The sequence below is a fragment of the Pseudochaenichthys georgianus genome, chromosome 7, assembly GCF_902827115.2.
Source record: "Pseudochaenichthys georgianus chromosome 7, fPseGeo1.2, whole genome shotgun sequence".
NCBI classification, from domain to species: Eukaryota; Metazoa; Chordata; class Actinopteri; order Perciformes; family Channichthyidae; genus Pseudochaenichthys; species Pseudochaenichthys georgianus.
This window is the reverse complement of record NC_047509.1, coordinates 39589118-39602644: the sequence shown is the minus strand read 5'-3', so window position 1 is coordinate 39602644 and position 13527 is coordinate 39589118. Positions and strand designations below refer to the sequence as shown.

The 13527-nt window shown below is 39.4% G+C and overlaps 1 long non-coding RNA gene across 1 annotated transcript; it reads right to left on the bottom strand.

Annotated features, from left to right (window-relative positions):
* Positions 1–6497: 6497 nt before the first annotated feature.
* On the bottom strand, positions 6498–8588 carry LOC117448960 (uncharacterized). Its single transcript, XR_004552428.2, has 4 exons — positions 8504–8588; positions 7585–7625; positions 6820–6924; positions 6498–6652 (listed from the first exon to the last, which is right to left on the bottom strand). It is a non-coding gene; the product is annotated as an uncharacterized lncRNA (long non-coding RNA).
* Between the last annotated feature and the right edge of the window lie 4939 nt (positions 8589–13527).

Genomic DNA, 13527 nt, shown 5'->3' with positions numbered 1-13527 from the left:
AATGGATGTTAAGGCTTGGGTTAGCGTGTAGCGAGTGGTAGCTACATCGGTGTTAACGATGCTAATCGTAGCCTCCAAGTTAAAATAATAGACTGTATATATAAAGGTTAAAACAAAATAGACAAGCATTAAGTGGGATAATACTGTTGAACAAACGGCTTCTGTTTGAGGTTGATAAAATAAGGTCATCCTTGTAACGTAGAGAGATATTGTATTATGTAGGTAGGAACTGTATGCATCGCTAAGGTTAATTTAAATTGGCTATGCTCAAGTATGTAGACAAGTGAACGTCAAAGTAGTGTATGTGAAATCAACCTCAAAATAAGATGTGTATATTACAATTATTAATGTCATATTTCAAGATGATTACTTAGATATTACAATATGGTTGGTTGAGCTGGAGTTCATTATTGAGCTTACACGTTAACGTCACAGTCATCTGAAGAACGAATCCAAACCTTGTTGTTTTTATTAATTGCATTACCAAATGGGTATCAAATAAACAGTAAGCATTGGTAACACAACTTCCAAAGTTACAGTAAAATAAAAAGGACCCTGACTCGGACAATACACAATCCAACATGTTCAACAGAAGAGAATCAGTTATATTGTTTGTACACATGGTACTTTACATATATATCTGTTTGTTTAAGGTGTCCAGGTGATGCAGACAGGCTGGACCAGAGAATGAGAGACATAACTGGACTCCTCACAGCAGTGAACTTCAGCTCAGGTACAAAGACTCTTTTTTCATACTGTACAAATAATCAAGAAAGATATTGGTTTAAATGAATGAAGTATTGACTTGAATAAACTGATATACATTCCATTAAACAATACTAAATACTAGATCACCTACACATCAGTTAAGTTGAGGGTTTTTTCCATGCAAAAAGTTACATTTAGATGTTAACAAGCACTATGATTTTGTCAGCTTTCTAATTTAATGTATTGAAGGCAAAGATATTTAACACATCGTGAGAACTGCTACTATTTATCTCTCAATATTGTCTGTAAAAAACGTGGTAAAAGTGATTATTTCAGTGAGACAATAGAGCAAGCTTCTACAGTTGCACTACGTTTTGATAACAGTTCAATATTATTTTGATAATAACATATATTTCAATGTTGATGAACTTCATACTGTTCATTCATAATCTGATTGTCTTTGTAGCTCACTGTTGAAATAAAAAGAAAACATTACAATTACAAAATAATTATATCTACAGCCCATAAACACACAAAGACACTGCTTTCATAAATAACACACTTGTTCTGCAATAATACGTTTTATGTTTCCAGTAATTTTTGTTAGGAAAGGACATGCCTGAAAGACACGACATGTTCTCCTTCTCTGAGGGTCAAGAAGAACATCCAAGAGGAACATTAAAAGCTGATGTTATGAGGTTTTAAGACCAGTACACTAAGAAACTACTTTTATTGTAAAAACAGTCAGCTGATCGAATGCACCTATTTCCACATCTACACTCCATCTGCTGATTATTTCTATTTGCCTCGCTTTATGAGCTTCACATCACCTGTGCCTTGCACCGCAGAGTTTGCAACGTCACAAATAAATTGGGCCAATCTTCAGTCAGATGTGAATGTGTAATCTAACATTTTCAGTAAGAATAATGGACAAAAGGAGTACAAATACAATTTATTGAAATGTGAACCAAAAGTTAATCAAATGTTTTATATAAAAAGCACATATGGACAGAAGGTCCACCTTCTGTAATTTAATAGGTAACCTATTAAATGTATAAGTAAACACATTTAGTCAAATAAAGTGACAGACTAGGCCTGTGCAGTTGGTATCAGCTTTGCCCAGCATGGGCTCCTCCATCAGGCCTGGTCCTCCTCGCTGAGGAAAGACCCTCAGTCCTCTCCAAACCAACAGACTGGACGTCCATCACACGGAGGTTATTCCCTGAAGTCTCAGCAGCTCTCTGGACACCATGCTGTCTCAATCCATCCACACTGAATATGAGAGGGGGAAATGAAAATAATAAATGCTTTAGACAATAAGACATATAAAGTTGACTTTTGAGTTGCTCAGTTTTTTTAGATTGTCAATACTATTACTGTATAACTAATATATCAGGTTAAGAGGCACATTCAAATAAAGATTGGTCTTTAAATACATGTTGTCTTTTGAATTGTTTGTCTAAAGTCAAGGATCTAGAACTGGTACTTAGTATTAATGATACAGTCTAGTTATTATGCTGTTTGGAGGAGGCCTCACAGGTAAGAGCACTAACTAGCTAAAATCAAATGTATCTTAGCTTGACTTAAATGTATTAAACGTATAGTTAAGTGATATCAAAATATAAATAACTAATGCCATGCAAACATATTAATATTTGCTTGATTCCAGTGTTGAATTTAGCACAATTGCATACAAACATTAAGGGATTTTAAGATTCTGAAGTATTATGCTAAAAACTCAATAACTTAGATTATTATTGATAGTGTTGCTGAATAGTTTCATGTCCGCTTACCTTAGAAACGTAAAATGCCACGGCAGTGTGCAGATGGGGAGCATGTTAGCTTAGCTTGGTAGCTTCAGCTAGCTCTGGAACTTTCAGCTCGGTGGCAGGAGGTCCCGCCTCGGCTCCGCCACTTTGCCCTTATTTGGAGCAGGCTGGAGTAGGTGGGAGTTGAACTCTGACGTCACTGTCGAGCCGTTAGTGGCCGACTCCGCCTACTATGGGCTTCTCGGCAACTCTGCAGAATCCTATGGGTGACGTCGCGGACCCTACGTCCATTTATATATACAGTCTATGGTTAAAACCAGGCTTTAGCAACGAGCCCTGCTGGCTATTAACCGACAGGTTATAGGCAGCTGGTTTACACAGGTCGTGAGGCAACCCCAGGTGGGCTTGGACCGAAAGGGCTGCGCGGGGGCCTCGCCCCAATGAAATGATAGTGAACTGTTCATGAACTTGTCATGAAAAGTTCATGGAATATCAGTGAACCATATTCATGAACAGCTCATAAACAGCTCATAACAAAGTTGATGAACTGTTCATGAAATAATCATGAACATTAAATGGCACTAGGGCAGTTCATGAACTACTCATGAAACTCCTGTGCTGGAATGGTTCATGAACAATTCATGGAATATGGTTTTAGGCAGGTTCATGAACAATTCATGAAATTGAGTTTTCAGTGAGTGTGTAGGGATATTCAGTTTTCAACCAAGAACATATCAAGAACTGTTCATAACAACTTCATGAAAAGTTCATACCCAGTCACTGAATATAATTCAATGGCTGGCTATGAACTGTTCCTGAACTGTTCATGTACATGAACTGTTCATGAACCATTGACTGTGGGTCAATTGGCAACCATAGAAAACAACAATGATGTCAATCACAATGGAACTTTACTCAAATTAACATAGAAACATACATGTTTACAGGTGGAGCACTACAATTAATCCTATCACTATTTGAAGCACAGTTCTTGATACTCAGCTGCACAAAAAAGGTGTTACGGGTCCCAAAAGCTTGGGTACCACAGCAACAATAAATGATTTCTGTAGAAAACAGAAAAGTGCAGCAGCAATAATTATACACAGGATCCGGTTGATCGTCTGGATTGCTTCTTTTCAAAATTCAAAGTACACAGTTACATTAAAATAGCTGTACTTTACAAACATCACATTTCTCCATTTAAGTTATCCGTCTGTCACAGTCAATTACTGTATCTCAAGGAGAAATTCAACATAGTCAATATAAACACATAACGCTATCAAATAATACTTTATATCAATATATCTATCGTTACCAAATATAACATATTATGGAGATCACAAAAATACACTGTCAATGTTAATAAACAAAAAACAAGGCAATGTGCCTGCAAGACTTCACTCAGGTCAACAAAACATATTACCCGTGCGCAGCAGCTAACCTGCCTGCGAGCCTTCGCTCAGGTCACACTTACCCAGGCGCGGCTGAAGCCCGCGAAAATGGCATCTATTGTTGCCGACAGTTTAGTATTTTTAAAATACCGTTACTATGTCAAACATGCTCAAAACTTTCTGACACACTCTCCTAAACATCTCCAACATCATATCTAATTCACACAAGTTAACATCGATCATTTTCATCATGTACTGACCTGTAGAAAACAGAAAAGTGAAGCAGCAATAATTATACACAGGATCCGGTTGATCGTCTGGATTGCTACTGAGGAGGGGGCGGAAGTGTCCCCCCTAAAATAACCCAGATGTCACTGCTCACCTGCCAAAGGTTCCACCTTGGCGTTACTTACTCATACTGCTTCTCAAACAGTACAGATAAACCATAACATGATATGAATGTCACCAAAATAAATACAGATAATGTTCAGTTTCAAATTCACTATTGTTTTGTTTTAAGATTAAAAGTTTTAAAAAATAAAGAAATGTTCAATACACTCTTAAAACTACTGGGTTAAAAAATAACCCAATCATAACCCAGCTGCTGATTCACTATAAGACAGAACACGCGCTGGGTTGTCTTAACCCATACGCTGGGCTGGATCATTTTAACCCATGTGCGGGGTTGTTTATTTGACCCAAGCTAGTGATTGAAATTAACTACATCACTGGGTTAAATAAATATAAACCATACATTGGGTTGTTTATTTGACCCAAGCTAGTGATTGAAATTAACTATATTGTTGGGCTAAATAGAATATAATAATAATGTAGAATAGTGTAATGAATTATCTCCAAACACACCGTGTATATATAAAAATGCATTTATTGATAATTTGAACAGCTGTGGCAAATCACCAACATTCCATTTCCACTACAAAAGAACAAGGCATTTTAGCACAATACAAATTCAATATATTTAACACTTAAATACATTTAAAAAACACCTTAAAAACAGTGCTAGGGCCTTGAGAAATATCTGTGTGTATTTTAACCATCACTTATGAGTGAACACAATTTTCAGGAACAGTTCTGCGTATTAATTTAACACATGGACCATAAAGACCCAATACATATAAAAGTATAAAACAACATCTACGAACAGTCCTTCAACTTGAAGCTGAACCGTAACAAATCTGTCAATGAACACAACAGAACACAGATGTAAAGCAGCAGGATGTAAACAGAGGAGAACAGTGTGTGTGGTGTGTGTGTGATTGTTAAAGTGCAACTTTGTTGGTAGGATTAAACTGCCAAAAGCTTTTTCAGGCTCAACACCCTGGGCTTCAAGGTCCCCTCATCCAGGCTCATCAACACTTTCTGGGTGAAGTCGAAAGTGTTGATCAAGTCTTTTGGGTAGCTCAGATGCAGGGCAAAGGTCAGTGCAAAAAGCAGGATGAATGCGGCAGCCAGTGTGGGGAGTTGGATAACTCCGTTACCCTCAATGACAACAGCGATGCTCTCTGGGCAGAAGAGCGTGGTGTCTGTTGACCTGGCACCGATCATGAGAAGTCCGACCGCGATGCCCTCTGTGTCTGGATCATTAGACTGCTCCACCTGATGACAAGAACAGATAAACGTTACCCAAATTGCCTCTCTCAGAAATGTGTTTTCTGAAAAATACATCGGCGACATATCACATCAAATAACCGTATGTTTGTGCCTAATGTGGGTTTAAGGAAACGCCTATTAGCATTGCACAACATAATGTTACAGCACCAGAAACGTCAGCCTCCAAAATAACCAATCAGTTGACATAAATGCTTTCAACAAAAAAACATTTATAACCTTCATAAGGGTAGGATTCATTTTATCACTGTATTAGACTGTTACTATTAGCTAGTTGTACCTAATAAACTGGCAACTGAATATGTATTTACAGTATAATCTCTCCCTACTACACATACAAAAAAATATGGGGAACACTAGAAATTATTTTGTATTGAACACTGATGCTGCAGGAAAGAAAGCCCTCATGATTGTGTATTTTATTAAATCACGTGAGCCCATTTTTTACACTGAAACCTAAAGAGCTTAATTTCAAATAAATCCTAAAGTAGAAATCATATTCATGAGCAACACAAGAGATAATGTTTGATTAACACCTCAGTGACAGAATCAAGCTTCGATGACACCAGGACAGTTCATACTTTTTCAAACTCAATCTATCATTTATTATAATTTTTTCACTATAAAAATTCAAATAATGCGATAGAGCTCCTGAAACAATGTAACAAGATAAACTATATTTTTGGATGATCTGTCACATACATTGAAAACAGTTATTATGCTGACTTACATGCCACAGCCTCAGAAACGTGGAGTCATCTTCATGCAGATATGCAGGCAGAGCACGGAGGACAGCAGCACGTCGGACATGGACGTCACCTTGCTCCCTGAGTGTGAGAACATATCTTTGTTTTACTTTGGATGCTAAACAGTATAGCCACACAACAATTGATATCACAAGAAAGTGCTCTTCCATGACTGAAGAGATTAACATTTTGACAAAGATAATCCACTCTAGTATGAGAATAAAACACCAAGAGGCATAACCGACTCACCTGGAGGTCATAGGAGGCAAATAGCTGATCCAGAACTTCAGTTTCCTTTCCTTGCTTGCCGCCTTCTTCCTGAACAGGCTCTGAAGATGGAGGACATGTCTATCCAACTCTGCATAGAAGTGGTTCTTCAGGTTGAGGTTTGTTATCCTGTGAAACTCTGCTAAAATATAAAATGACTATTTAATTCACAGTACAATGTATATGTGGACTGAAGGCAGCAGAGATAAACAGAAACATAACATGCTAAATCTGAGTAAACATGTCAAAGTTATCAGTGACAAGGCACACAAAATAATTATATAGTTGTAATAAAGAAAATATTTTCACCTGTGACTCCATTTTCAAGGCAGGTCAGCGTTCCAGGATCTCTCCAACAGGTAGCTCATCATTGATGATCTCATTGCGCCGCAGGGCAAAGGTAGTCTGCATTAACTTTTAAATCAAGGGAATAATAATGTTATAATGTTCAAGTAACTCTGCCCTTGTATCAAAGACAGCAGCACAAAGTTTGCATTTCCAAGCCATTGGAAAACGTAACAATATTCACAGGCCAACACATATATAATTTCAGTGTTGAGCACTAAATATTCATTCACATTTTAGTAACCATGTGGAATAAACATGGATGCGGGAAGGGGCTGCAGCACCTACAGTGTAACAGCCCCTACAAACGGCGGCACTTGCCAGTGGGCATGTCTGAAGATAGACCAACAACCAATCACATGAAAGCTATGCTTTGCTCCCACAATGCAGTTCGGCTAAGCGTGACGTCACCCCATTCAAAGTGAATGGGCAGAAGCGTCAACGCACGCCGTTGTGTGTAGGGGCCGTAACATCACTCCATTCACTTTGAATGGAGTGACGTTACGCTATGCCAAACTGCATTGTGACAATCAAATCATATGCCAGTACAAGCTCTAGCCAATCAAACCGCGTGCTTGTGTGTCCTGGGCGGGATATTCATGTGAGTGGTTGTTGGTCGAGCTTCAGACAAGCCTGCCGCCGTGTGTGTAGGGGCCGTAAGCATGGCATGCCACAGCGAGGCTTCACTCGCACCCCCGCGCGTCACAGTTTCTCCATTGTGAGGCTTACCAGATTGAAGAAGCCATATATCTGCCAGTTGCTTCAGTTTCCTTAAGAGAAAAAACATTGAAGGTTAGCTGGGTTGCAATGTTTTCACAAAATGATCTGAGAAACACTATTTTCGAACCTAAAATGGCGGCAGGCGGAGTGCTTTTCTTCTTTTTTGTTACAGCATGCATGTCTGTGCATGTTTTATTAATTTAGATTAGAGGCATAGCGGATTTACGTTCATTTTATCCACTAACGTTATACCATAGCCGTGCGTTCTGCATGTTTGTAAAAGCAAGCTAACTTGAAACACTAGACTATTAATCTGTTAAATCCGGCAGCCGTCGGTACCGAGCGGTTCTTGTTCACGAAACTTTGTCTCAGGGCTTCTTAACATTTAAAAACCAAGATAAGATATCAGATTAAAGCTGAAATTCCACATATTATAGAATTATTAAAATCATCACTGTGCGATCGTTACCTTTGCTGAGTTACATGTATTTGAAAACGCTGGGGGGTATAAATTACCTTGTAAAAATGAATAGTCTAGTGTTTCAAGTTAGCTTGCTTTTACAAACATGCAGAACGCACGGTTGTGGTACATTGTAGTGGATCAAATGAACGTAAATCCTCTAAGTTAATAAAAACATGCGGTAACAAAAAGAAGAAAGAAAACGCGCCGCCTGCCGCCATTTTAGGTTCGACTTTTCCAGAAAACTATTGCAACACAAACGTTCCACTTTGAGATATAACTTAAAACAATATAAAAATACTGTCTTACACGTAAGTTAAATCGTTTTTCAAGTGAGGCAGATATTAAATGTAGGCTAGCTAACAAGAGCTCAAATCAAACTAACACACCATGCGACACAAAGTGCATTATATGCAGAAATGAATAACACATCATTTAAATACTGTGCAAAGGCAAGACGTAACTCACCAGAGTAGTGCGGCCTAAAAAGGATCACGATTCCGGCAGTGAGAGCACGGTGGGCAAAGTATTCTTAAAAGTTTGAGCGATTTCAACAGAGGCGAGCAGATAATGGTGGGCGGACTCTGGTGAAGCATGTGGTGAAGGATAGAACGTCTCGGCACGTCGGGGGCGGAGCACATACGTGTTGACGTCAGACCAACGTCAGACAGATTCATTAAAAATGTTTGAGTACTATTACCAATATGACCCAAAGTGGTTGAACACTGTATACAGTACACAATAATAAATCAGTTCATAGTCATCAGAAAATTAGCGGTGAATTCACTTTTTGAAATGTTTGAGTTAAAACCATCTATTTGCTTTCAGAAGCTTGTAATGTTCGGTCTTACAGTGTGCAAGAACACTGGTGATTCTGTGAAATCACTGGCTGATTAGTGGTTGTAGTGGTTTTTCAAAATCACTTACTAATGATTCAATAAGTTACAGAATTGTATAATTATATAAATATAGGTAAAATATAGTGATAAAATACAGGTTACATACCTTGTGTTGTGAGAAATGACAAAAAGATGGTTCCAGAATGATTCAGAAGTGGGAAAATGAATAAAGCAACCTCTGGGTTAAAAATAACCCAGGCAGGTGTTCAACTGCAATTGAAGCCCTAATAACCCCTTTGACCCAGCATGAACAACCCACCAGTGTGTTTACAGTACCCAAATAACCCATAATTATGACCCAGCCAAATCAACCCAGCAATGTGTTTATAGAAATAACCCAGCATTTTTAAGAGTGTACGCTCCTCTGAAATTATTGTCACCTGCATAAGCAATTATCCCACATTGAGTTCGCTAACATTACTAGCTTAAACAAACGTAACATGCAACGTTAGCCTAAGCCAAAATGCTCTACTACGGCTTACCTTTCATGTGGCTCGTCAGCGCAAACTCTCCCATCGAGAACAACTGCATTTCTTTTTGGCGAACTTTGCATGGTTTTAGGGTTTTAGCCATGGCTTGTATTTTTCTTCGGATAGTCAACGCTCGTTAAAACAGCAATCTCCTGGCATACTGTCATATCTATATCACTCTAATTACAATGCCCAGTTCAGAAAAAAATAAATACTTGCAGGTCGCGCGCATAGCGCGGGAAGGCCGCAGCGGAGCTGTTTTATGTAGAAGCGAAGCAATTCTTTTCTTTTAATCTAAAAACCGAACTTTTCAGTCAGACAGCAATGTATTGTAAAAGTAAAGCATTTACATTTTCAAGCACTTTATCTCAATTTCAAGCACCATTCCCAAAATTCAAGCACCTTGAAAACACCACGTCAAATTTCAAGCATTTTCAAGGATTTCAAGCACCCGTACGAACCATGCATATCACATCAGGTCACTGTTAGTATTAAATACTGGATGCACCAGGCAGCGTGGCACACAGTCTAAAGCTATATAGTAGCTGACACAGTATTTTAGTAACATAATGTAGCGCGAACACTAGGGTTGGGTACCGAGAACCGGTTCCGGTTAGGAACCGGTTCCAACATTTCGATTCCAACGGCATCATTTAGAAATGTGAATTTCGGTTCCGCTTTTCGATTCCTGAGGAGATGTTTCTCGCCGCTCTCCGTAGCCTCCTGTATGACTGCAGCGGGGCGGGAAATGTAGCGTTGTATCTACATTTCCTACAGTGTAACCTGAGACCAGGGCCGGCCCGTCGCACTGGCATTATAAATGTTCGCCTAGGGCGCCAGATCTGTGGAGGCGCTGCGCTGACAGCTCTGGGAGAAAAAATAAATGTTTTGACCGTTGGGGCTCATCCTAATTTTCGGCCTTGATGTAACAACATTCATAATTAAGTAAATGTAACACCCTTTTCATCCCGGTTACACTTTTCATTTGCCCTGTACGATGGGCGCTGCAAGTGATGAAAATGGGGGATGTTGGCTTATCTGGCAACCGCAGCTCACAGCCAAAGTGCGCGTGAGCGAGGGAGAAAGGGAGGGTGCACTGGAACCGGCACTGTTGTTATTAGCATCTGGTGCTCTAACGGAAGAAGAAGAAGATGTTTCTACAATGATGTGGAGGAGAGTCCTCTCCGGTCAGACTGAGGCTGATAACTACAGCTCAGTGAGGTAAAGGACTCTGAGTGTTTAGATAGTTCACTTTAGTCCAAGTTATCTCAGACGTTTTGATCACAATTTATGTAAACACATATTTCCAAGGCACTCTTTTATAATTATTGGGATAAAACAGGTTTGAAATCATTCCAATGTATACTATAGGACAGTAAACCAGACATATCGTTTTAAACTGGAGAGATCAAAAAATATGCCTAAATAAAATAGTAAAATAAGATGTGAATGAACAACAAAAATAAAATGCGTTACATGTAGGCTATTTGTTATTTAATTATTAAAATGTAAACCGATCTTTTTCATATGGGTGTTTAGAGTTGTACCCCCTAGATCTAGTCTCTAGTAATTCTGCGTGTGCACCAGATTGAAGCATTTTACTTCAAAATGTTCAAACATTTCTTCCCGGTATGCCTGAGAAGGCAGATATGCTTGTTTTTCTCAACAAGAACTGTTTTTAAAAGTTGGACTGTTGCACTGTTGTAGCTTCAGTGGTTCTCAGGTTAAAGTTACATAGCAGTGAATATAAACAGACTGATTAATGTGAATATTACTTTAAACTAACCTGTGTAAAAGTTTCTCGAATAAATGTAATTTTTTTGGTGGAAGAAGCATGTATCATTTTTTTACCCTGCCCCTCAAAGAATCGGAATCGAGAACCGTTAAGAACCGGAATCGAAAAGTAGAATCGGAATCGGAATCGTGGAAATTCAAACGATACCCAACCCTAGCGAACACCGCCTCCCCCCAATAAAAAAACACTTTTTAAATAAGTGAGTCCGCCAATGCCATAGATTTATCTGAAACGGAGAATTACCCCCTAGTCGACGGGTTTGAATATCTGAATAACCCACTAAAAACTAACCCACACCTTGACATCTGATTTATCCCACGTGCTGAGTTAACTAGCATGCTAAGGAGCTAAGTACGTGTTTAATATATGCATGTTTAGACAAATTGCTCGTGTTACCGCCCTGACATGCTAAACTCTTATTGCACTTTTGGTAACGAGCATTGTCCACATCGATACGGGTCAAGTGTAACCACACCTCGGAGTGCGTTCTCTCCGCCATCTCCTCCGTGTGTGTGTTGCTGCATGTAGCAGCCGCGTGTGTGTAATGGCGGGAGAGAGATAACTCGTCTGGATTAGAAAGATCGAAAATAATCATAGACGCATTTTGCAGTCTTCTTGCGTATTAGAAACGGAGTTGGCATAATAAATAACCCACTAAAAACTAACCCACACCTTGATATCTGATTTATCCCACGTGCTGAGTTAGCTAGCATGCTAACGAGCTAACCGGCTAAGCTGACTGACTGACGTTTTTAATATCTACATTCAGCTGACAAGATAACATGAATGTAACCAGATAACCAAGCACATAAATATACTCACATGACTCCAAATCCACGATTATTCAACACATTAGCGGAGGGTCCATTTATGGAGTCAGATTTGGGTCAATATTCTAGCACGTAAAACAAGCTACTCACGAGCGGAAAATGTGCTTTTACACGCGCATAAAATGACCCCCGTGTGCAGATTAAACCCCCGCGAGCAGCAGTGCGCTCGCTCGCTCGCGAGACAGCCCTCTTGCTCCCTCGCGGGAGTGTCAGCCTCACTCGCTCGCTGAGTCTGTCTACACGTGCGTGAAAAGTTTCTGACACTTTGGGGCGGAGCCACTAGACTTACTCATTTTGGGAAAACGACCTTTAAAGATTGCAGTGAACCTCCTGTTCTTTGGATGACAGTTTGCGCCTCTACGCACTCCGTGAAAGTATTTCATGTTCATTTGTTTTTTGTATAACCTTGCTTCGTGCAAGTGACAATTGTTGTCGTCTTCTCTGTGAACGTTTTTTTTTTTCGCCGTTCTTTTGCCATTTTGAGATTCCAATTTCTAGCGGAAAGCTAACCAGGAAGTGTTTTAGCACACCACGTGACGCATCTGAACGAATCACGTTGTCAGAAATTGACACCAGCGAATGAGATTTTGTTTCTTGGTTTAAGACACCTTTGTGCTTTCACGATTGGTTGCTGATACAAAGGAAATGACCATATTTGGATCCGATGAGATTGTGCAGGTGAAACGGAGCTTTCCAGTGATACCTCTGATGACATGGTGCACACAGCGGTCGCGGTACTTTACGTTACGTTAGAATGCTAACTTTTGGTGAATTTAGGAGAAATCTACAGACGCAAATAGACAAACTATAGTAAAATAAACACTTAAACGTGTATTGTGTACGTTTTCCTTCCAAAAGCCTGAAAGAAAACATGTCAAGCAAAAATAGCACAAAATCTCAAAATTGACCAGTACTTGAAAAACGATGTTTTTGCCTGCCGTGTCTCGCCTTCAGAGGTTAAAGCTTTATACATAAAACCAGCACCTTTGAAACAGGAATTGAAATAGAGGGATATGAGGCATGGCTAGAATGGGTGATCTGTTTGGTATTTTGAGCAAAATACTTCATAGACATGTTTTGTATATGTTTGTATATATCTGAGATCTATGCTATTGCCTAAAAATAGCATGATAGGTGACCTTTAAAAAACTGCCAGACCGGTGAAGCCGTTTTGCCGCGCACAGAAAAAAGTCTCATGTATTTTGCGTTATCTGATCGGCTCTCCTGATCGGCCTTTATAGAGAGCACCAATCACACTGTTAAGAGTGAATATCGGCCGATAACGATCAGAGCATCCCTAGAAACTATACATGTGTCAGCTGTATTAAAAGTCAAATGGGTTTGGGTTTAAGTACCAGCTGTATAATGAAGTCTAAAAGCCCTGAGACACTAACTCATTGTTGGTTTTGGTCTTTTAATATGTTATATCTCAGACAGGCTCCGCCCTCTACTGGACTCTATGGGTACTACTCTCAACCATGCTATGCGAGCATTCACA